Here is a 24,654-nt window from a genome sequence, read left to right as displayed (position 1 = left end):
CAAAGTCACACCCCTGACAGTGTAGACGCGACTGTATCTGTCACTCGCTACAAACGGAGTCACAACGACAAGACAGGAGACAATGGCAGCAGAAAAACTAAATTCGGTTGTTTCATTACAAAATAATAATTTCACGAGGCGTCTTCGGAGGAAAAGAACCCTAATCCTAACCAGTGTTGGAACTAAGTAACGCCGTTAGTTTTGCGGTTACTAATAATTTAACGCATTACTTTTTAAATTCAATAACGCAATTGCATTGAAAAATGTCAGATGTCCAATATGAAAAGGCTTGAAGGTTAGCTGCCCCCCGTAGCAATGCTTCAGGTTTGGTAATGCAAGGCCTCCCTTTCCCTTAGGCCTCACCAGAAATGCCTTCCTAACCCGTGGGACAGTTCTGTTCCATATAAAGTCGGATATGTGTGTGTTCAGTTCAGTAAAGAATGATTTAGGAATGAAAGTGGGGATCGTCTGAAAAAGAAAAAAAATCACGGCAGTATAGTCATTTTAAATCAGTTCAATTCACTTTTATTTATATACATCTATTACAACAGAGGTTGTCTCTAGGATATTTCCAGAGATCCAGAACATGAACATAAACCCCCAAGCAATTATTACATAAACATAATTTAAATGGAGTTAATTCTTCCTGCTAACGATAGTGGAAGGGAGAACCATCCAGTCAGGTCCTGTTTGGCTCTTTCCAGTGTGACCACAAAGTTATTTTTAAATAGATCCTTGAATCTCTCAGCTACTGAGCTACTTCTCATGTTACTAAGGCTAAGACAGGCTAACAAACCCCCTTGAGTCAGTGGACCTTCAACTTCTATCCAACCTGCCATGAGTTGGACTCTTTCTTTACTGAGATTCAGATCCAGTAAAGAAGAATTAGATTCAGAATTATGTTCTTATCTTCTAGTCATATTCTTATCTTTTACTTCTGTTCGTATGTCTTGGTTACGTTCTTATGTTCTGGTTCTGTTCTTACCCTCTTCCAGTGCCAGGAACATTCATAAGACTCCACAATAAAATATGCAACAATGTTACGATGAATCAAGCGCCCTCTTGCAAGAAAGTTTTAGTCCCGTCACCTTTCACTCAGTGTCATAACGTTGCATACAGGGTATAATTCGTCAATGTTTTTGAACTGATGCAAAATATAATTGAAAGGAAAGAGAGACAGTTGAACATTTTTATTTTGCTTTATACGCAGCAGAGCACTGTGCTGTCTTCCTGAATGCACATGGAAATTGAAGCAATATAGAGACTGATTACTTCATTAACCTGGTCTGTTCATAATTGACAGCCTAGTTAGCCACATTTAACAACTCTGTCAAATCAGAATCAGAATCAGAAAAAGGTTTATTGCCAAGTTTGTTAAACACACACTCAAGGAATTTGTTGTGGTGATTTGTGCACTACAAGTATAATACAATATAAAATATAAAAGCAAATATATAAGAGAGAAAATGTATAAGCAAAAATGTACAATATGAGGTTTTTAAAGTGCCGGATATGAGTCTGTGCAAAAGTGACTTAGAATGTGCGTTAATGTAACGCATAAGGTCAGGATTGGAGTCTATATGGTTAAGTTTAAGAAAACTCAAATATCCTATCTCAAAAAATTAGAATATTCTGGGAATCTTAATCTTAAACTGTAAACCATAATCAGCAATATTAAAATAATAAAAGGCTTGCAATATTTCAGTTGATTTGTAATGAATCCAGAATGTATGACATTTTTGTTTTTTTAATTGCATTACAGAAAATAAAGAACTTAATCACAATATTCTAATTTTCTGAGACAGTCCTGTACAGTTAGCAACCTTAGCCCTAGCGCTTACATATTGCATTTGTAGACATTACATCATCATAAAAAGCAGGTTTTCCATCTTTCCTTGTGGAGGGAACACTGTCTCTGTCTCAGCAGTGGCGTGTCCAGTAGTGAAGGCAATTCTTGATATTTCTATAATCACGTTAATACAATATAAAAATTACATTGTTAAAACGTGAAAGGTTTTCCGTTATGACTTGATAAATATGTATATTGTAATAACCTGATATCATATTGTAATTACGTGATAGCATATCGTACAAACTTGAAAAATATTTTGTTACACAATAATAGCGTTCTGTCCTTTGCAACAAATTGGACCATGCATTGCTCCCCATGTTTTCACTCGGGCACTGATGTTTCCATGTCCTTGGGTCGGACATCCAACTGCCCATATGGGCAGAAATATGTGCCACTAGAAACTGAATTTGAATAATTTATATTTGAATTTGAATCTGAATCACATAATTTGAATTTGTATTGTTTAATTTGAATCATTGCATTGAAAAACTGAATCTGAATAGCATAAATTGAAATTGAATGTATTAGTTTACGGCGTAGGCTCTACGTCGATTTAACGCAGAACCATAATTTCATAAATTCATGCTTCACCCGTTGCCGCAAATCTTCACACACTCCTCAGCAGAAATTTTTCTACAAAACGGCAAGATATAAATCTACACTTTTTACACAGAATGGAGAAAACACAATAGGTTTCGAAATATCTAGCTCCCATTGGTCGTTTATATGGTTGAAAGAAAATAGAGGTTTTAGTAGGCTACGTGAAAAGGAGTTCTTTGTATCTGCAGTCGATTGCTCTTCCTGTGGAAGACCCGGATGTCTGGCCCAGTAAGGCTGCGTCCCAATACTCCCCCTCGTTTTCTTCACTAACCCTAACTTTTGCGCGTTCCCGTGAAGGTAGTGGTGTCCCAATTCCTCTTTTCACCTAGGGGGAGGGGGCATAACGAGGGCTAGGGGCTGAGAATAGCCCCTACGGATCGAGGGATTTCAGATGCTGACTTGGTGAGCGAGGGGCTATGAAGATTTCCCAGAATGCTTTTGCCGTAGGCTCTGCGTCGATTTGACTCGCCGACCGAAGGCAAACAGGCAGACTCGTCTCAGAGAAATAGAGAGAAATAATCCTGTGACTCGTCAGATTTGTTTTGGATGTTTCTGATATAATAGTTTTCAGAAACCACAAAGTAATCCAGCTGTTATCTGGGTCATTTACACACTTTCAGATAAAGTTGCCGATCATCACGGCAGAATAAAGGGATTTATGGTTCCGCGTTACACCAACGCCGAGCCTACGGCGTAGGTTACGTAACCTACGCCGTAAGGTCTGCGTCGATGTACGCGGCGACGCGAGCCGTACGCCGTACCCTACGCCGTACCCTACGCCGTAGGCTCTGCGTTGATTTAACGCGGACCTAAACTCCGGAGCCGGCAGACAGAAATCTCTAAATTTGGGAGCAAATTTCTTAACAGGCGTAGCTACAACTGTTAGATTTCATCTATTAAACCAACATCTTCCTAAATGATTTATTTCCGCCAGCGTAATTCTCAACAGAGCTGCGTCCCGGGAGAGAGTTTCTCTCCCGGGACGACGCAGCAGCTTGACCCGGCGGACACGTCTCTTCTCGGGCTGTGCGCTGAGGTTGCTCCCCGGGGGCGGCGGCTCTTCTCATCTCCCAAAACATCGGGTCAAATTTCTTAACAGGCGTTATTTGGATAAACTGAGCCCCGGTTGCGGATCTTAAGGTTACCTTTATGCCTGGAAAAAATATTAAAACTTAATAAAGTGGCATATTAACAGCGCTACAGCTGAAATTAAAACAGCTTTTGGCTCTCTGCTTCCTGATCAGGTTAGGGATGAAAACGAGGGGGAGTAGGAGAAATGGGACAGGCACCTGGGCCAAGTGCCCTAGATCTCAAGTGCCCTAAAATCTCCCCCTACTTTTTTAGGGGTTAGGGAAGAAAAGAAGGGCGAGTGGAGAAGGGTAGGGGGAGTGAAGAAAAGTAGGGGGAGTATTGAGATTGGGCCTAACTCCAGTAAATTGAAATTGAATTGCAAGAACTGAATTTGAATTGTGAGAACTGAATGTAGATTCAGTTTTTCAATGCAATGATTCAAATTAAACAATACAAATTCAAATTATGTGATTCAGGTTTTTAATGCAATTATTCAAGTTGAGAAATTCAAATTCAAATATAAATGATTCAAATTCAGTTTCTAGTGGCACATATTTCTGCCCATATGCCCATTGTCTGTCTCTCTCCTTGTCTTTTATTACCATTCAGCATTGTTTTCTGTCTCCTTCAGGACATCAACAAACGCCTTTCACTGCCAGCGGACATCCGTCTTCCAGATGATTACCTGGAGAAGTTTAACCTGATTGGTCCAGCTCTCTTTGAACAGCCAATCAGCAGGCGCCTGCGCAGAGTGTCTCTGGTACGTCTCCTGGCTTCTGGTCCGTGTGTTGTGCTGAGTTCTATTGGGTATCTTTTCTTTACTTCTGGGTTTTGTTGTGTTCCGTTGGGCTCTGTTGGGTAAGCTTTTTCTGTGATCTGCTGGATTTCATGTCCTGCCAGGTTATTTTGTGTTGGGTTCTGTTTTCTTGTGTTGTGTTCTGTTAGGTTCTCTTGTGTTTTACAAGGTTTATTCCATGTACTTCTGTGCTGTTTTCTTTTTGCTGTCACATCCGCTCCATTCCTACCTCACTCACCTGCCAGCTCCGCCTCCTCATGTTACTATGGTTACACCTGCTGCACACCTGCTCCACACCTGCTCCACACCTGCAATCAGCCCTGGGCTGCTACTTAGGCCACGTTTACACATGGCTGGGTATTTACAAAAACAGATATTTCCCCCTCTACGTTTTGAAAAATCCCATCATTTCCAGGAACCTGCATAAATATCTGTTAAGGTGCTATGAGCAGCCAAACCTACAGGGGGCAGTGTAACGAGAAGATAAAGTCATGCTAGCCAATCAGAATCCTGGAAAAAAACATCAACAAATGACACGAGTAACTTCCAGTTACTTCCAAGATGAACCAGAGTCTTGGGTTTGGAGTGACAGAGAAGTGGAGTTACTTTTAAGTGTGACTTTAGAATATAAAACAGGTAAAATACAAGAAAATATTGACGGTGGCCAAACAAATTGTAAACAGGTCGCACTCATGATGCTGGTGACGTTTCTGTCTCATAATGTGACGTTCTGAAGCCTAAATGTCCGTTTCTCTGTTTACAAGCAAACGTGAAGACAGAGTTTTTGCAAATCTCCACTTTGGCCAGAGTTTTCAGAAATTATCATTTTTGGTGACTTTGAGTTTCGTTTTCGTGTATCAAACGGCCAAAACGCATGAAAACACCACCGTTTTTGCTACGTGTAAACGGGGCCTTAAGCTCTCCACTCCCAGCAGCCACTGCAGGTTGTTCTTGTGCCTGACTTTCCAGCGGTTTCCCCGGACTAATCAGCTGTTGTCCCCGACCTGCTCACCTGTCTCCGTCCTGGTAATCACCTCAGCCTTCTGTCCCAGTCCACAAGTCCTGCCTGAGCGTCTCTGCTTTCTGTTTCCTCTCTGGGCTGCCTGCTGATTCCTCTGACTGACCAGTGTTTCAGTTCCTGTGTTCCAGCTTCCAGATCTGCTGTTTTCTGGTGTTCTCTCTCCTGCCACTCTGAGCGTCACCACCATCCCCATCCCTGCTCTATTGCCTGCTGCTGTGAGCTTTAATAAAGACTTTTACTGTAACACTCTGTGCCCTTGTGGTGCATTTGGGTCCTCCACACACCCTTCTCATTTGGGTTCTGCTAGGTTTTGTTGTGTTGTGTTCTGCTGGGTTCTGTTGGATTGTCTTGGGTTCTGTTGGGTTTGTTTTGTGTACTTCTGTGTTGTGTTGTTTTGTGATCTTTGGGGTTCTGTTGTGTTCTGATGGGTTGGGTTCTTCCATGATTTGCGTAGTTGTGTTTTGTTGTGTTCTGCCAGGTTCTTTTGTGCTGGACCAGGGAACTTTTCATATCCTGTATTCTGCTGATAGTTGTCATATATGCTGCGGTGTTTTCTGATTGGTTCTGCTGGGGTTATTTTATATTATATTATTCTTGGTTGTGGTGTTTCCTGTGGGATTCCTCTGGTTCTGTTGTGCCTGGTGTTACGATTTATTTTTATTTTTATTTATATAGCGTCTAATACAACAGATGTTACGACTCGTCTCATTAATCCTTTCTGTCTGTGCAGTCAGAGATCGGTTTTGGGAAACTGGAAACGTACATAAAACTGGATAAACTGGGAGAGGTAAGTCATTTTGAGTGTGTCTGCTGAAATTTACCGTGATACTGTAAACATTGTATGTTCAGTAATGTTTGAAGCAAAAACCTAAACAGCAGCTAAACAAACCTGTGACTTTCTCTTTCACAAACTGTGAAAGACAAACAGTCACAAACAGTACGGAAGAGTATTAGGGCCAGGCAGGAGAAAAATAAAAACAATATTTTAGAGGAGGACGATTTTTTTTTCATAATGCACTTCGAGAAAAAAGTCGAAATGTTGAGAAAAAAGTCAAAATGTCGAGAAAAAAGTCGAAATGTCGACATTTCTGTAGAATCCCCGACTGATGATGGATGACTCTCAAACTGATGGTTCACAATTTTTTTATTCCTTGGATGTAAATACACTGCAAACACACCGTAAGAGCTAAAGGAATAAAATAAAATAAAGTTAGTCTTTCTACATTCATATAAGTTTCATTTTTTTCATTTATACAGACCGACACAGCTGCTGCTCGGTCGGCAATAAAGCTACCGTTAACACGATACATGAGAGACCAAACTCAAGCTGGACATAAATATGGCATAACATTTGCACAAATCCTCATCAGCAGGTGTTTTTTGTGTCAGTTAGGCTCCACTTTAGCATTCCTGACACTCGTTTAGTCTTGCAGACACACTTTCTATTGCCGTTAAATTAAAATTTACCGTTAAAGTCCGAAGCACCGGATGTTTACAAGGTCTCGGTGAGACGCTTCAAAATAAAAGCACTAAATATCACAAATAAAATAAAAGCCTGGCTTTAAATAACGTTAATAACAAACATAAAAACACATTTTTAGAAATACTCATATTAAAGGTAATTTACAATTTCCATTATTTCATTTTATTTTTTCGAAAATTATGTTTTATTATTATTATTATTATTATTATTATTATTATTATTATTACTATCGCGAAAATACCACAGTTTTTAGTGCCGATCTTGTCATTTTATTTAGTTTTTATCAGCTACACCTTTAGATTGGGCTGTGAAAATGTTGTCAGACATTAAACCGGTCCGCGGTTCAGAAAAGGTTGGGGATCAATGCTTTAATAGATGCACGTCAGCGTCAAACACCAAAATCAATGCTTTTTTAGAGGCTTGATCTTCACCACCTTGGTAGGTTGGAATAGAGGTGAACACAAGTGAGCTGGCATGGCTGCCAACAACGCTCCTGTCATGCCAAATTCCTGATATTAACAGATGCTGTGTCTTCTCACAGAACCAGAGTCAGCGGTGGCTTAACCCATACGCCTTTGCTACAGAAACAGTTTAATGTGACTGTTTGTTAACCGATAACTCCAAACTCTGTACCTGTTTCTCCGTCGGCAGGGCACCTATGCTACCGTTTACAAAGGTCGTAGCAAACTAACTGAAAAGCTGGTTGCGCTGAAGGAAATTCGACTAGAACATGAAGAAGGAGCTCCATGTACTGCGATCAGAGAAGGTACTACTGAGGCTGCAGTACACACACTACTACAGCAGTACTACTACTACTACAGTAGTACTCCAGCAAACGTGTGTATGTGTGTATGTTCTCCTGCAGTGTCTCTGTTGAAGGATCTGAAACATGCCAACATCGTGACGCTCCATGACATCATCCACACGCAGAAATCACTCACACTGGTGTTTGAGTATCTGGTGAGGCGACACACACTCGTTAAGAACACACTCCTACCTGCAGCACTGAGAAGGATTGGTGATGTATCATGTTTGTGTTTCAGGACAAAGATCTGAAACAGTATCTGGACGACTGTGGGAACGTCATCAATGTTCACAATGTCAAGGTTAGTCGACTTTTATCACTTCCTGCCTCTGAAACGGCTGATTCTGATTGGTGAGTGAGAGGAGATTCACCGATGGCCGACCTGTGGACCAGTGTCAAACTCCCAATGTTCACAATCCACTTTATTTTCTTATCTGGTGATGTGGGGACTGTCGTGTCCTTCACGTGGTCGTGAACTTATTGATGACGTCACATTTCCTCATATTCTGCACTTCACTTCATCACGAGTGAGTGTCGCCAACGGACAAAACCCCAGAAAAGTGTGTACACTAGACTTGATGTGTGCGTGAAAGACCGCAACTTTCCACGTTCAAATCACTTTTGGAACATCCGACTGTGAGCGTAGAAAGTGGGGCGGCAGTAGCTCAGGTGGTAGAGCGGGTCGTCCAAAGATGGGAAGGTCGGCGGTTCGAATCCTGCTCTATCCCAGTTTGCTGTCGTAGTGTCCTTGGGCAAGACACCTTACCCACCTTGCCCCGTGTGAATGTGTGTGAATGTGTATGAATGTTGGTGGTGGTCGGAGGGGCCGTTAGGCGCGATATGGCAGCCACGCTTCCGTCAGTCTGCCCCAGGACAGCTGTGGCTACAATGTAGCTACCACCACCGGAGAGAATGTGTATGAATGAATAATGATTTCTGTAAAGCTCTGGGTGCCTAGAAGGGCGCTATATAAATCTAAGTCATATATATATAAAGTGGCGTACGCATGTTTTTTGTGCGCTGCACGTTTTGTACATGAGGCCCCACTCCTGATCTTTTGCATATGAAATAACTGACTCACATCTTCCTTGCAGATCTTTAGTGCAGACAAGGATGATGTGGGCAGTGACGGGGAGCACTTGCTGCTGATACCCTGACTGATACATGTGTGATTTAAAGATGTTTATAGGTTCTGGTTAGAGTTATGTCTGGAACAACACAAAACATTTAAGACGAGCACAAACGTCAGGCAGGTACTGGTCACAAGTTAGTCCAGTTTACCTCTGTGTGCAAGTGAGTCCTCCTGTCTTCTGCACTGGTCCCCATTGGCCTTGTGGACATTTCTGAACAGGCCAATCCTCCTGCTTGCTCATGTCTTCTGCATTGATCATCAATTGTTCCAGTTTACGCTTAGCTGAACCCTTTTTTTCACCCATCTTTGTTGATCCTGTTTACTTATCTGCTCTTTCTGTCCTCAGCTCTTTCTTTTTCAGCTATTAAGAGGTTTGTCATACTGTCACCGGAGGAAAGTTCTTCATCGAGACCTGAAACCTCAAAACCTGCTGATTAACGAGCGAGGAGAGCTCAAACTGGCAGATTTTGGTGAGTGCTGATGAGATGCTCAGAGGTCACTTGATTAAATCAAAACTGCTGAGAGCAACAAAATATAGCCTTGGCCCAATTTGGGCTACAGACTGGTGCTCTGCTCCAAAAAGATTAACATTGACCTCAACAATGATTTTGTCTACTCGAATAGTAAGAACGAATCGTCCTTTATGCCTTAAAATGACTATGCCTTTGTTTCATAGTCATTCTGCATCAAGATGCCTGATGTATGTTCTGACCCTATTGCATGCAATAATGAAATCGACTGAAATCTGGCTCATTTCTCAATTCCTATTCTTGGTAACTTAGACACTCAGTTTCAGTCCAGATATTCACCTAGTTGGAAAGAACATGTTAAAGAGCATTTAATAGGTATTACTACAACAGCTGCTACAGAGGCATTCTAAGTTAAAGCTCAGGTTTTGGTTGATGCTGTGTTAAGTTAAGTAATATTTTAAGTTAAGTAAATTATATTTTTGACTTAAACCCTTTCCAATGTTTTGTTAGTTGGTACATTCCTTCAGCAGTATTAGCTGAATTTGAAAACCTAATAACTAAAGAAATGTTTTTTTTTCAAGTTTATTATTTCTCTCAGATGAGAATAGCAAATGTTTTGCTATTTTTCTGGTGGTATAACATTGATCTTTGAGTCGGCTTGAGCTGAGCCAACTCAGTTTGGTTTAAATGTGAGGTAACAGTCACATCACTCAGGTGTCAACTCTGTGTTCAGGTTTGGCCCGAGCGAAGTCCATCCCCACCAAGACGTACTCTAACGAGGTTGTGACGCTGTGGTACCGCCCCCCCGACATCCTGCTGGGAAGCATCGATTACTCCACCCACATCGACATGTGGTACTGTGCTCTACTACCTTCTACTGTGTTGTACTGTATTTTACTGCAGCTATTGATATTATATTGATAATGTGAAAATGAAAGTCTCTATTTGACTGACTTGTCTAAGGGGCGTTGGTTGCATCTTCTACGAGATGGCCACGGGTCGTCCACTCTTTCCTGGTTCTACAGTCGAGGAGGAACTTCATTTTATCTTCAAGTTGCTGGGTGAGAGCTAATTCCCTTCTGTTCCATCATTAATCACAGTCACTGAGCTTCTTGGACTGCTGTTCACAAACACCGTTTCTATTTTGTGTGCAGGTACTCCTACAGAGCAGAGCTGGCCAGGGATCACGTTTAACGAAGAGTTTGTGGCATTTAACTACCCCCAGTACAGAACAGAACGACTGAACAACCACACCCCCAGGTACTGTAGCAGACACCACGGTACATAATACTAGCAGGTATCATGCATTTATGTTTGATTACTACATATTTTAGTCAAAAGTTGTTTGTGAGACATCTTTATGAAGGTCAGTGTGGGAAGTGAGACACCAGTGATGTCAATATCAGCTTTATTTATATAGCACATATCAAATCTCTACGGCCAACCAAAGTGCTTTACACTAAAAATCTTCATCAATAAAAACAATAAACATTAAAATAAGTCTGATAAAATCCCATATGGGTGGCTACTCAGCCAAACGCCAAGATCTGATCCTCAGGCAGCTCTGCATTAAAACCACATATGATTATGTCCTGGAGATGGCTGGGTGGACTGAGCACTTGCAGAGATCTTTATGTGTGGAAACAGTCTACCGTACCGTCTACAAATGCAGCTCACAGCTCCATCATGCAGAGAAGAAGACGTGAACTCCCCCCAGAAACACTGCCATCTTCTCCGGACCAAAGATCATCAGAAATGTTCTGAGGAAACATCATCTGCGGTCAGATCAATCAGGTCTTCCTGACACTATGGAAGCCGTGTCCTGCAGCACCATGAAACCAAAACTCAAGCAGCGAAGCTCCAGGACTGTAGAGCAGATGGAATCCTGCACCAGACCAGAACGGGACATTCCTGTCCTAAAACTTCACCGCTGGTCTCCTCACCTCCCAGATGTTTGCAGATGGATGTTAGAAGAAGCAACCACACCATGCCTTGATGCCATCAAAGAATAAGCTGCTGTTTACCATAAAAATATTTCAATTTCAAGCCCTGTCATTTATGTTCTATTTGCGATTAAATATCTATTTACAGTATGAAATGTAACTAATCTCAGTACACCAAAGTGGGGTGAAAGTAGCACCACAGTACCGGCAGGTACACCACAGTCATTAATGTCCTCTTTCCTCATGTCTTTACAAAAAATATTTGTATTTTTCACATTTCTTTTGCTAGAAAATTTGGATTGATAAGACTAGTAGAAAGAAAAGAGATCTACAGAGTTCCCACTTTCATGATTAATACAAGTTTTGGGGTAATATTGTGATGTTGCAGCATAGAGGTGTTCCCAGTTCCACCTGCTCTGTGGAGGTGAGAGGTGGTGGTGATGTCACTGCTGAGTGCTCACAGCTAAAAGGGTCAAATGATTTGTTTGTGTTTTTTAGGCTCAGCAGTGAAGGAGTGGAGCTGCTGTCAAAGTTCCTGCAGGTCAGTAACCCTTTCAGTGTCTCTGTGATGTTATTATTTTAATGATGACTAGTCGTGGAGCTGAGCTTTATTGAAACTTTAGTTTGAAGGGAAGAAGAGGATTTCAGCAGACGAGGCAATGAAACACTGTTACTTCAGCAGTCTTGGAAGCAGAGTGATGTCTCTTCCTGACAGTGAGTATGAACAACATTACTGTACTGTGATGTCAGCGGACTACTTGATATCACAAACCTGCTCTCAATGTTTCAGCCGCATCCATCTTTAGTGTGCCAGAGATTCAGCTGGAGAAAGAAGTCATGAGACAGAGAGCAGCTCCCGAACCAGGTAACACACACACACACACACACACACACACACACACACACACACACACACACACACACACACACACTCACCTACACACACACACACACACACACACTCACCTACACACACACACACACACACACACACACTCACCTACACACACACACACACACACACACACACACACACACACACACACACACACACTCACCTACACACACACACACACACACACACACACTCACCTACACACACACACACACACACACACACACACACACACACACACACACACACACACACACACACACACGTCAGTTTTTGGGGTGTTTAACACCAATGCATTTCGTTGGTTTGTATTTCCTTGCAGTGAACTAGTTTCCAGTTGCTTCTGATTGTCTCTCATGTGTTCTGCATGCATGAGGAACTCTAAAATCTGCTCTACAAATAAAGTCGTCTTTTTGTCCTTCCAGCAAACAGTCCAACCAGAAGGAGGAGTCTGCTCTTCTGACATCAGAAGGAGGCGGGGTCAGGAGAACCTCTAAAAGGAAGGGAAGTAATGATGTTTTATCCTGAAGGGGCTGCTACCACTGAAGAAAGGAAAGTGAAACAGAAGATGTGAGAAGAAAAAGGAAAAGAAAACTGCTGTTTACACAGATGCAATAATGAATCACCGAGCTACCTGTCCATTCAGAGGGAGGCGAGTGTTAGGGCTTCACATGACAACCGTGAGACGAGCCAGTCAGGTCCTGTCTTCCATTTTCACTGGACAGTTGCGACACTTCAGGACGGAAATCAGGGTCCTGAAAACCTGGAACTCGGCTCCGTCCTCACGGAAATATCTGGAAACAGTTTTGTCAACTCCTGCTACGTCACAGCTGACGTCACAGTCCGAACTTCCCGGACGGCTGTGATGTCAGCGATGGCAGGTCTGCCAGCTCTTGTTTCAGAGACGACCTGTACGACGGCAGCGGCCGTCATCAGTGAACTCTACAGGATTCATGTCAGGTTTCTGGTGGAGAGTGAGCGGCCTGTCCAGTCCTACCTGTTCACTTAGTGGAAATCTCCTGTGGTGAAACGGCCCTGGTACCTCTCATTCTCAGCCTCCTCCACTGGTACCAAACATACTGACTCAGTCAGGCGGGCTTAGGGTGCTAACGTGTATACAAGCTTCCAAGAGCCACCATTCACAACTACCAACACCAACACCAACAACACTTATTCACAATTGTTACTACTCCACTCTGGCCATGTTGGTTGTCCTTTGTTGAAAAAAAAAAAACGTTTTTAGCCCTGCCTACATCCCATCATTTTCATAATTCCACAATTTCCATGATTTCCATGAGAGGGTCATTGTTCAGGGTCTGTAGAGGAGCCACACTTGATTCTTGGTACCTAGAAAAGTGCTATATAAAACCTATGTATTATTATTATCATTATTATTATCCATCCATTTTCTATACCCGCTGTATCCTCTGCAGGACCCCAAGGGTCTGCTGGAGCCTATCCCAGCTCGTTACAGGGTAGAGGCAGATACACCCTGGACAGGTCACCAGTCCATCACAGGGACACATATACAGACACTCACACCTACGGGCCATTTAGAATCAACAATCAACCTACTAGCATGTTTTTGGACTGTGGGAGGAAACCCATGCAAGCACGGGAGAGGCAACAGTGCTAACCACCAAGCCACCGTGCTGCTGTTGTTATGATGATGATGATGATGATGATGATGATGAGGATGAAACGGGCACAGTTTTTTGCCGTGATAGTTGTGGTTGTCAGTGCTGTGCACTTGGACGTGCTGTTGATGGCTTTTGGATGCTTCCTATTGGCCAGAACGCTGGGCAGCAGGGGAACGTCCCCGGGTTGTGACAACTGTCTGCACCACTTGGTTCTGAGCAAAGTCAGTTGGTAATGCAGTTTGCCACATCCTCACACAGTTCCTCACGCATATTCAGAACAAATTCAGCCGCCTTTCTAAAGTTCTCTAGTTTGCGTTGCGATGTCTTCATGAATCTGTCCGTTTAGGGCAGGGGTGTCCAAAGTGGCTCCTCGAGGGCCGGTGTCCTGCATGTTTTAGATGTGTCCCTTTTTAATCAAACCGTGATACAAGGAGCTTGGTCATCAACACAACTATCCAGACTTTGATGACAAGGTGGTGACGGCCGTTAATTAGAATCAGGTGTGTTGATGCAGGAAACATCTAAAACATGCTGGACTCCGGCCCTCGAGGACCCACTTTGGACACCCCTGGTTTAGGATGTGTTGCCCACTATCGGGCCACCGTCATGTCGTTTCTGAAAGCTCTTCTGACATGAGCCATCTCCCCAAAGCAGCCAGTCATCCACAGTCCAGTTTGACAACATTTCACATCAGCCCATTCAGGCATTCAGGCAGTGAACAGCAGCACATACACGTGAGCCCACAGGTGGAGATGAGAAGAGGTCAGAGGTCAGAGGCCGGGAAGTTCAGCAGGAGAGGAACGACTCGGACAAGAGTCACTGCTCCTCCAGATCCAGAGAAACCATGGGATGTGGTTCATCTGATGGTCTCCTGGACGCCTCCCCCTGGAAATGTTTCAGTCATGTCCAACCAGGACAGGTCCAACGAGGAATCCCAGGATATTAAGGAAAGAACATCTTTCCCATGTGGAAGATCTGGAGCAGGTGACGGGAGAGAGGGAGGTCTGGACCTCGGATCAGACCCCTGTCTAAGATGATGCACGGATGGATGTGTCATCTCTTAAACTGCTGCATTTCTGCCTGAAACAAAGTGAAATGAAGGCTCGCTCTCGATGGACGTGATCTGAACACAAACGCTCTGGAGTTCAGGTCTTCATGTGTGGGAGCTTTAATTCTTCATCTATTTCTTTCTTTGAGAAACATGTATTTGTTAGGTCTTTGTATTTGTATCAGGTTTAAGAGTGTTCACGTTGTTAAAAAGGTATCGCTCTTGTCAATCTTGAGTTTTTGCTGCTGAAGTGAAGAATAATAAGCAATAGAGAAAACCTGCATCAGTGAGACGTTAAACGCGTCTGCGTGAGGGAAGAACAACATTCTGATTGATCTCAAATGTGATGAATCAGCTGAGCAGAGAAAACCATGTTACGAAATGTTAATTCCTGAAGGCTCCATGTTTGAATTTTGAAGCAGCAGATGAAGAAAAAAAACTTAAAGGATTTAATATCTTTCAGAATGAAGCAGCTTGGAAAAAAAGCGCTTTTAAATAATTTGTGTGTATTTTCTTGTTTATATGCATGAAAACATTCAGTTAATTCTGCTGGGACTGAAAGATGGAGCTGGATCCCGTTTATCTGACAGAACATTAGTGCACACTTCATGTAAATGACTGTTGAATGTAGCCACGAGCTGTCAATCAGATTGATCAAGTGTATAGAAATATTTATTCTTAGGGATAGTCGCAGGTTTCCTGGGAACATGAAGCGTCTCCACGGTGATCAGTGATGCTGATTACACCTGGATGTGCTGGATGGAGATGTTTCACCTCCGACTGTCAAACAACCAGCGCTTTAGACGCTCAGATTGTCTCAGAAACATTTATCATAAGAAAACTGTCAGATGATCATGTTTACGTTTTGTTTCCAGGACTAACAGTTTTGTTTTTTTGTAAATGAACTTGTATGCTTCATTTTGGTTTATATGATACCAAAGTACCTGCAACATGTTGGACTGCATGATGGGATCTTCCAGTTACACCTATGCTTTTGATGTGAGAAATCTTCCACTCGCCAAGAAACCGTGGCGTATCTGATGCTATAAAACAACTTCATACTTGAAATATGAGTCCAAGTATCAATAAGAGAATTTATCCTGTTGTTATGTATGTTTATGTGTTCTGGATATATTTACAGGACATAATTATACATTAAAAGTCTATTTATTATCATTGTTGTTTATGCTGACTAAATTTACCCTGAATCAGCCTGAATCTTCAATTTATGTACAGATGTTTGAGTATGACCGTTTATGACCTTTTTTAAACTCTTAAAATGAAACGATCACACTACATCCTCCGCCTAAATAAACCTAATCCTAACCCCTGTCAAAGATGCACTACAAAAATACTTCAATAATCCCAGAGAGTAAATTAATAAAACCAATGAAAAAAAAAACAGTTTTATGGCTTTCTAAGGTTTGATTCAAAAAATGTCATTTGTAGACGTCAAATTTAAATTCTATTCACTTGTACAGTCATTTCATCATCCCAGGAAACTGGTCGGTTTTCAGTGAAATTCATTGTTTCGAGTCAAAATATGTCATTGATTTGAATTGTGAAGATTGACATTACTTAGTGGACGGGGGGGGTTAATCCTCTAACTAGCACCAGTAGCACCAGTAGCACTGCTGGGCCCACACCCCCGCCAGACACTCACACTCATTCAGAGCAGCTCCCAGGATGTCTCACACTTGTCTACTTTAAGGCTTCATTACTAACATTTACTAACATTTAATAAATGTAACTAGTCCTAACTTGGTCACACAAAACCATTTATTACTTTTCATATTATTGGCAAAGAGTTAGCTAAGATAGCTATAGTCAGTACTGGAGTTGAGGGGGGGATGAGGGAGGACGGCATCCCCCCCTGAAATAAAAACGGTCCAAATCACCCCCCCCTGAAATAAAAACGGTCCAAATCATCCCCCCTGAAATAAAAACGGTCCAAATCATCCCCCTGAAATAAAAACGGTCCAAATCATCCCCCCTGTAAAACTGCCATCCCCCCTTTCCATCCCTTATGTCATTTCATCAATGAATGTGGTTTTACTGCTATTTCAACATTTAGAGTCATCACCAGAAAAATAACACCAGAAAAATAACTTATTTGACAATTTTCACCTGTTTCAAGTTAATTTTCACTTGAAATAAGTAGAAAAATCTGCCAGTGGGACAAGATTTATCTTCTCATTACAAGCAAAAAAATCTTGTTCCACTGACAGATTTTTCTACTTATTTTAATTGAAAATCTACTTGAAATTGTTGTTTTTTCCAGTGATGAGTCTTGTTTTAAGTGGAATTAGATTTTTTTACTAAAATGAGACATTTTAACTAGAAATAAAACAAATATTCTTGTTAAGATTGTGAGTTTTTGCAGTTTTACTTTTCATTTACTTATCCTGTGAAGGACAGAGTCATATTGATAAGTTCAGAAAAGTGTTTTTTATTGTTGTGTTTTGATGTATTTGATGTAAGCCCAGTGGATATTTAAAGCTTACAGAAGGCTGCATTTAACTGCTGCTATGTCATTCCTGCAGTATTTCTGCAGCTGTTTTGGTCACTGCTATTATTTGTAATATATTATATTATTTGTAATCAGCACAAATTATCTGTCCCCATATGATAAAATCCACCATCCCCCTGATTCTTTTTTACAACTCGAGTACTGGCTATAGTAGGTGAGGTTTTCCTTTGGTTCTGTTGTGAATCACCATGTTTTAAATCAAGACTCACAAAATATGAGCTATGACGTCGCCATTGTATTGGATCATCAGCACATTCCAGCCAGATACGAGATGAAGGATGATAGCTGTTGACCTGACTGTGGGTCTGTGTGTGCGGGTGTGTGTTTGTGTGTGTGAGGGTGTGTGTGTGTGTGTGAGGGTGTGTGTTTGTGTGTGAGGGTGTGTGTTTGTGGGTGTTCACCCCTAAAACTCGATTCTACAATCGCCCCAGTTTTGAGCTAAGCCTCCAATGATATAAAATGCCGTCTGACTTTACATTTTTCATGTTTCCTGTGTTGTTCTGTGTTTTCTTGTGAAGTACTTTGTGATTTTTATTTTGAAAGGTGCTATATAAATAAAAATGTTCTCACTTTACTTGCATTAAATTGCCAAGTAAGTCAGAAGCTGCTAAATTGTGTCTTAATGCGTTTTATGTAATGCTTGTCTGCATCTATGAATTGTGTGTTAACGTTAATTAGTCATCCAGTTAATTCTCTCCTGAGCCTGTGAGCTGTGGAGGCCACACCCCCCCGCCTTCTCCATCACCGTTTGATGGGGATTTCCCCACCTTTGTTTAGCTTAAAGAACCAAACGAGACAAAGTTACCTTTTATTCAGCTTTCGCAAAATGAGAGCAATGCTCTTCAAAAGGAGCACACGATACAGCTCTTGGTTATTCTTCTGCAGCAGCCTGATTTTTATTTTCACACGAGAGGGGGTGAGTGTACACATGAAAACATGCTCATATGATAATTATCATGTTTTTACCTCTAACACCGTGTCTGAAGACTCGTATGGTTGCCAGGGAAACGGCACCTACAGTCTGTCTGGCCACAGCGCTGCAGCGAGCCATCCACAAACGTTCTGAGCCCCAGATGAAGTGAACGAGGGACCCGTGCTCGCCCCGATGTGAAGGCCTTCAGACTGACCTGTAGCCGAAGGAAGCCCAGCTGCGGTACTGTTGAAGAATATTATCAAAACCAGTTCAGAAGTCCGCTGTGGTGTAGTGAGTTTTATTCAGTAAGCCGGCGGTGAGCAGACCTACGCAGCGCATGGCTGGTGGGTGTGCTGACCCCGAATGGTTTGACAACAGGACTTTTATACAGTAAGTTCAAAGCACAAAAGGCAGGAATAAACGAGCCAAAGGTGAGAGACAAAAGGCAATTTACAGTCAGATGTGATCTGTGGCCAAATGAGTTGGTATTTAACATATCAGTTAGTCAGGAACTTCGTCATAAGGCATTCCCGTGGTTTCAAGTCTGTGTTGAAGCCAGTTCAAAGCTGTGAGCCCTGAAGGGGGTAGGAAGCTGGAGTTGTGCCCTGCAGGGGGTAGGAAGCTGGAGTTGTGCCCTGCAGGGGGTAGGAAGCTGGAGTTGTGCCCTGCAGGGGGTAGGAAGCTGGAGTTGTGCCCTGCAGGGGGTAGAAAGCTGGAACTTCAGGTCAGCCACGGTGTCACAATGCCTCATCATTTCACAATTATTATTTTTTTAGTTACAGTGGAGTAGGCCTACATAATTTTAGTGGTAGTTTGAGTGATACATATTTTGCAAGTGAACCTTAGACATGTGATCAGAAGCCAAATAACATTTAGGAATCCAAACCCAAGCAAAGCAAATCCTAACTGTTCTTTAAACCAGTACAAGGGTATGTAATGTTTTGGTACACATTTTGATGTTCCTAGGTGAATAGTTAAGTTTATCACAATATAATTGTCTCGTTTTTGGGGGTTTGTGACAGGTGCAGTGTTCATAAGAGGAATTGAAGTTCAAAATGTAACAGGTGTCACATGAAGTAATAGATAGGTCTCATTCGTGGTATTTGTAGGTTTCTCTGTCTTGTTCCTGTGACAGATGTGAGTGTCTTGGCGTGTACAATGTGTCTGCTTCTGGGCCTCTGCGGCCTGCGCTGCTCCTCTGCTCCTCTGCCAGTTGTGGATGTCTCAGGTGTTGTAGTCCATCTACTTCTGGGCTTTTCGTAACCTGCGCTGTTCCTTTCAATGGCTCCAACGGTGGTGAGGACGAGCCACAGGAAGAAGAGGGAATCGGCTGGTTTCCGGTGCATGGTGGAGGAGTTGTTTTCTTGCAGTGGGATGCGTGGATCCAGGTTAGACGCCCCTCACACTTGACTGCAGTGTCGGTGGTGAGCAGGACGTGTTGAGGTTTGGACCAGTGAGGTTTTCTCTGACCCAAACCCAGTCCCGGGGTTGGAGGTTATGGCATGGTTTGCCACTAGGAGGAGACTGGACTTTTGTCCAGTTTGGAGCTTTTACTTTTCTGTGGATTGACTGAACGGCAGAGGTTAGAGCAGAGCAAAATGATATCATGGATTCATCCATGGCATGGAGGTCCATCTTCTTCATATATAGAACTGAATTGCTTGGTATAGTCATAGGTCTACCCGTAATCCTTTCATGAGGCGTGAGTTTGTGCTTCCTAATGGGTGTTGACCTCATTGACATTAGGACCAAAGGCAACAACATTGTCCATTTAAGTCCAGTTTAAAAAAAAATATCTACACATACAAGAACATTTTCATATCCCTCACATTTTGGCATATGAATAAAGTCTATTTGCAGAGCTTCAAAAGGTCCCGGTGGGGGGGGGGTGTGTTGATAATGTTCGCAATATTTTTTTTCATAGGATGCAAACACATTCCCCCTTTGCTCACATGTGATCAACTATGTGACATGTGTGCTAGTCACGGGTACAAGGATGTGGGTGTCACAACGTGGCCGTCGTTGCTGACTCACAAATTATTTACATTTTTACATCCATGGGAAAGCCACAATCTGTGCTCTTTCACATCAGTAGTCTCTTGTAAGCGGGCTACATCAATAGGAGAGGCCAGGTTGTTAGCGGGTATAGAAGGGCAGAGCTTTACATGGACAGGTAAGCCAAATTTGGCAGCTTCTGTGAAACAGGATCTTTGGATTTGGTGTGAGCTTCACATTTAACAACAGCAATAGATGAAGGTAGTTGACATGTTTCTAACAGTTCACCAATCAATTTACCATGTTTAACGGGTGCCCCTGAGGATGTGATAAATCCTCGGTTTGCCCACAATATACATATACAAAGTCATGTACACAACCAAAAGCATATCTGGAATCTGTATAGATTGTAACAGTTTTACCTTTTGCTCGTTGACAGGCTCTCATCAGTGCATACAATTCAGCTACTTGGGTGGAGCTGGAGGAGGGCAGGGCGGCGCTTTCAACAATTAAGAATTATCACAAATTGCATAACCTGCGTATGGTATTCCGTTTTCTCTATAAGCAGAGCCGTCAGTGAAGAAAACAAGATCAGAGTTAGGGAGAGGAGTTTCAGAAAGGTCAGGACGAGCAGGGTTAAGGATTAGTTGGACATACTTTCAGAAAAGGCTTATAGACACTATAGTTGGCTCAGAGACAGATTTCCATGTGCTTACATGATGGAGTTACCGTAGGCAGGATAAGATTACGTAGGTTGGGATGCTCTGATTTGGCTCACCACAATAGGAGCAGTTCTCATTGTCTTTGTTTGTGACGTGTGGCCTTTGTTGTGGTGTGAATGATTAATTGTCCCGCGTCTTTGGTTGGTTCCTCTGGTCCTGCGTCCTCCTCTCTACGCTCAACCTGTGTAGTGAGACACTTGGGCAAGCATTAGTGTTTCATACGTTTCAGATTATTTTTGTTCTGTGTTATCCCAGTGGTGTTGAGCTATCTCTACCAGTTCATTCATTGCTTTCCCTGCCCACCCAACTGTCAGTAGTACTTTAGCCCTAAACTTTGGTTGAAGTAACCTGGAGGAAGTCCATCAATCTGATCTTGTGACAAACCACAATTTTCTTTTGCTGTCAACATCATTTTAGCATAAAGCTCCCTGGGATTATCATATTTTCCTTGTTTGAGTTTTGTGAGATGAGTACAGTCAACTTGTTGTACTACTTCCCTTTGAACTGCTAAGGCAATAATACTGTAAAAGGTCTGAGTTTGCTCTGGTGTGATTTTGGCAACAGCTGTGGGATTACAGGGAATTCTACATGCATCAAGTACTTTGCTTTTCAAATCAGGTGGCAAAGTTAGTTTTATCAGCTGTATCATGTCAGGCATTTGAGGTGTGTATATTGTGCACACTGACTCCCATTCCTCTAGCCGTTTTTGTTTATTTTTTCTGACATCCTTGGGAAAATCTCCTACTATTGCTTTTAGTTCTCTTCGGCTCCAAGGTTTGTAGACAACATCTTTCCCCATTGTGATCAGTGGAGCTAATTTTACTGATTGTGTTTTCTTGGATTATCTACCTCTTTTTATAACCCTACCCTCTTCACTATTCTCTTGGCTATTGTCCTCAGATCTTGGATGTTGTAAAATCCAGTCGTCATCAGAAGTGTCATCGTCACTAGACTTTAATCTGTTTTACCGGATAAAGGTTTTTGATTTGATCATTTAACTGGTTCTCTAATTTCATTTTTGTCTGCGTTGTGTTTTTAAGTTCTTCTAATTGACCCATTAGCTTTTTATTTTGATCTGTAAGCGAAGCTATTTGGGATTTCGCATTACAGCGTCTACTTTCATCCCTCCAAAGTCTGAGGGAGTTGAAGTGCTTGTGTCCATTTGTTTGAGGATTTAATTTTTCCTTTAAATTTTCTAATCTAATCCGGTCGAATGTCCCACTTGGTGGATATTTTAGGAGACCGTCGTCTTTAGTTATTTTAACCCATGTTTTAACAAACGTAATACTATCGGTACCGTAATTATCGTACATGTACTTAATAGGACCAGTCAACTCTTACTCTGACTCTCTACTGAAACAACTTCCCATCTTTTCTTTCTGTAAGATCCCTCCCGAAAACCTTCAATTACACTTACTTTTACCCACAAATCACTTGCTAATTCTTCCGATCATCAGACTACTTGAGAGCATAACAATCATTCCTGTTGATGTAAGGAGAATGGGTCGGATCCTTACTGAAATGAAATATATCTCCAAGTATTTGGGAGAGCAAATCATTCCCACTTATAAAAAACAGTTCCTCATATATGCCTATTTCCCACAAAATTATCAGTGTTCCAAACACTTCTTATGGACCTCAAGTCCTGCATATGCTATAAGTCCCTCACTGGACTATTACTCTTGGTACCCAGACCAACCATGGCACTCTGGCCATTCTCTCTTTAATGTTACCCGATATATTAAACCTTTTTAGAAGAGCGAGTCAAATTCTAAGGCAGGAGAAGCAAAACATTCTCACAACACAATCAAATTCAAGTGTTATGAAACTGCAAGCATTCCTAAACATCTCTACAATAACCCCTGCTCACAACCACACACAGCGAACTTACCTAAAATTTCAGGATGACGTCAACCATTCTCTGCCACTCCAATTCACAGACTTTTGACAACAACACAGCAACAATAATTTGAGATTTTGTAAAAGGGACCCCTTACCTCTGTAATAATTTGGATAGAAGTCACTGGTGTGTCGTTGGTCTGGAAAAAGGAGTTTCCATCAAAGGTCTATTATCATCCTAGTAGCCCACGTTTTCTGTTCAGCACTGTAGCCAGGCTGACAAAGAGTCACAACTCTGTTGAGCCGTGCATTCCTGCAGCTCTCAGTAGTGAAGACTTTATGATCTTCTTTAACAGTAAAATCTTGAGAATTAGAAAAGAAATCAACCAGCCGGTTGTGGCCGTTTCTTCAGCTTTAGCGACTTCCCTAGGCTCTGACTTGACTCTAGACCAGTGTTTCTCAATCCTGGTCCTCGTGGGCCCCTGTCCTGCATGTTTTAGATGTTTTCCTGCACCAACACACCTGATTCTAATTAATGGTCCTCATTAGCTTGTCACCAAGGTCTGCACAACTCTGTTGATGACACAGGTACTTGTATCATGGTGCGCTGAAGCAGGGTAACATCTAAAACATGCAGGACAGGGGCCCACGAGGACCAGGATTGAGAAACACTGCGTTAGAGCATGTTGTTGGGATTAAGGGACAGCTCTACGTTGGTTGAAATCAGGGGTTTTCAATTCCGGTCCTCAGGCCCCCCTGCCCTGCTTGTTTTAGATGCTACCCTGCTTTCAGCACACCATGATACAAGGAGCTGTGTCATCAACAGAGTTTCAATTCAATTCAAATTTTATTTATATAGCGTCTAATACAACAGATGTTGTCTCTAGACGCTTTCCAGAGATCCAGAACATGAACATAAACATAAACATAAACATAAACCCCCGAGCAATTATTATATAAACAATGGCAGGTAAAAACTCCCTTAGTGGGAGAAAAGCCTTAAGCCAAACAGTGGCAAGGAAAAACTCCCCTTTAGGAGGGAAGAAACCTTGAGCAGGACCAGGCTCATAAGGGGGGACCCTCCTGCCGAAGGCCAGACTGGGGTAGTCAGGGACGTCGACAGCACACAGCAGGCAGGTGGAAGCAGCAGCGGGATGACCAGAGGTGGGGGGGGGGGGGGGCGTCAGCAGCACACAACAGTCATGTGGAAGCAGCAGCGGGATGACCAGAGGGGGGGGGGGGCGTCAGCAGCACACAACAGTCATGTGGAAGCAGCAGCGGGATGTGGAAGCAGCAGCGGGAGAGTTGTACAGACCTCGATGACAAACTAATGAGGACCATTAATTAGAATCAGGTGTGTTGATGCAAGGCAACATCTAAAACATGCAGGGCAGGGAGGCCCGAGGACCGGAATTGAAAACCCCTGGTTTAAATCATATCTATCTGATAGGTTCCAGTTTGTTCATGTACATGAGTTTCTTCAGAACAGTCAAGGGTCTGGTATGGTGTTCCACAGGGTTCAGTGCTAGGGCCAGTCTTGTTCAGTTTATACATGCAGCCATTGGGAAGTATAATCCAGAATCACGACATACACTTTCATTGTTATGCTGATGATACGCAGCTCTATTTGTCTATGAAGCCGGATGAAACAGAACCGTTGGTTAAACTTCAGGCATGTCTTAGGGACATCAAGGACTGGATGTCCAGAAATTTCTTGCTTCTAAATTCAGATAAAACAGAGGTTATCATTCTTGGTCCTCCAGAGCATTTTAGGAAGCGATCAGGGGTGTCGGACTCCAGTCCTCGAGGGCCGGTGTCCCTGCAGGTTTTAGATGTTTCTCTGCTTCATTGCACCATGATACAAGTGACTGTGTCATCAACAGAACTATCCAGACTTTG

At 42.5% G+C, this 24,654-nt stretch overlaps 1 pseudogene; it reads left to right on the top strand.

Moving 5' to 3' along the window:
* Window positions 1-17,875, top strand: part of LOC133456639 (cyclin-dependent kinase 16-like) — a 29,403-nt pseudogene extending 11,528 nt beyond the window's left edge.
* The last annotated feature ends 6,779 nt before the right edge of the window (window positions 17,876-24,654 follow it).

This window comes from Cololabis saira, chromosome 12, assembly GCF_033807715.1.
Source record: "Cololabis saira isolate AMF1-May2022 chromosome 12, fColSai1.1, whole genome shotgun sequence".
Lineage (NCBI taxonomy): Eukaryota > Metazoa > Chordata > Actinopteri > Beloniformes > Belonidae > Cololabis > Cololabis saira.
The sequence above is the reverse complement of the archived record's forward strand: the minus strand, read 5'-3'. Positions and strand labels throughout refer to the sequence as shown.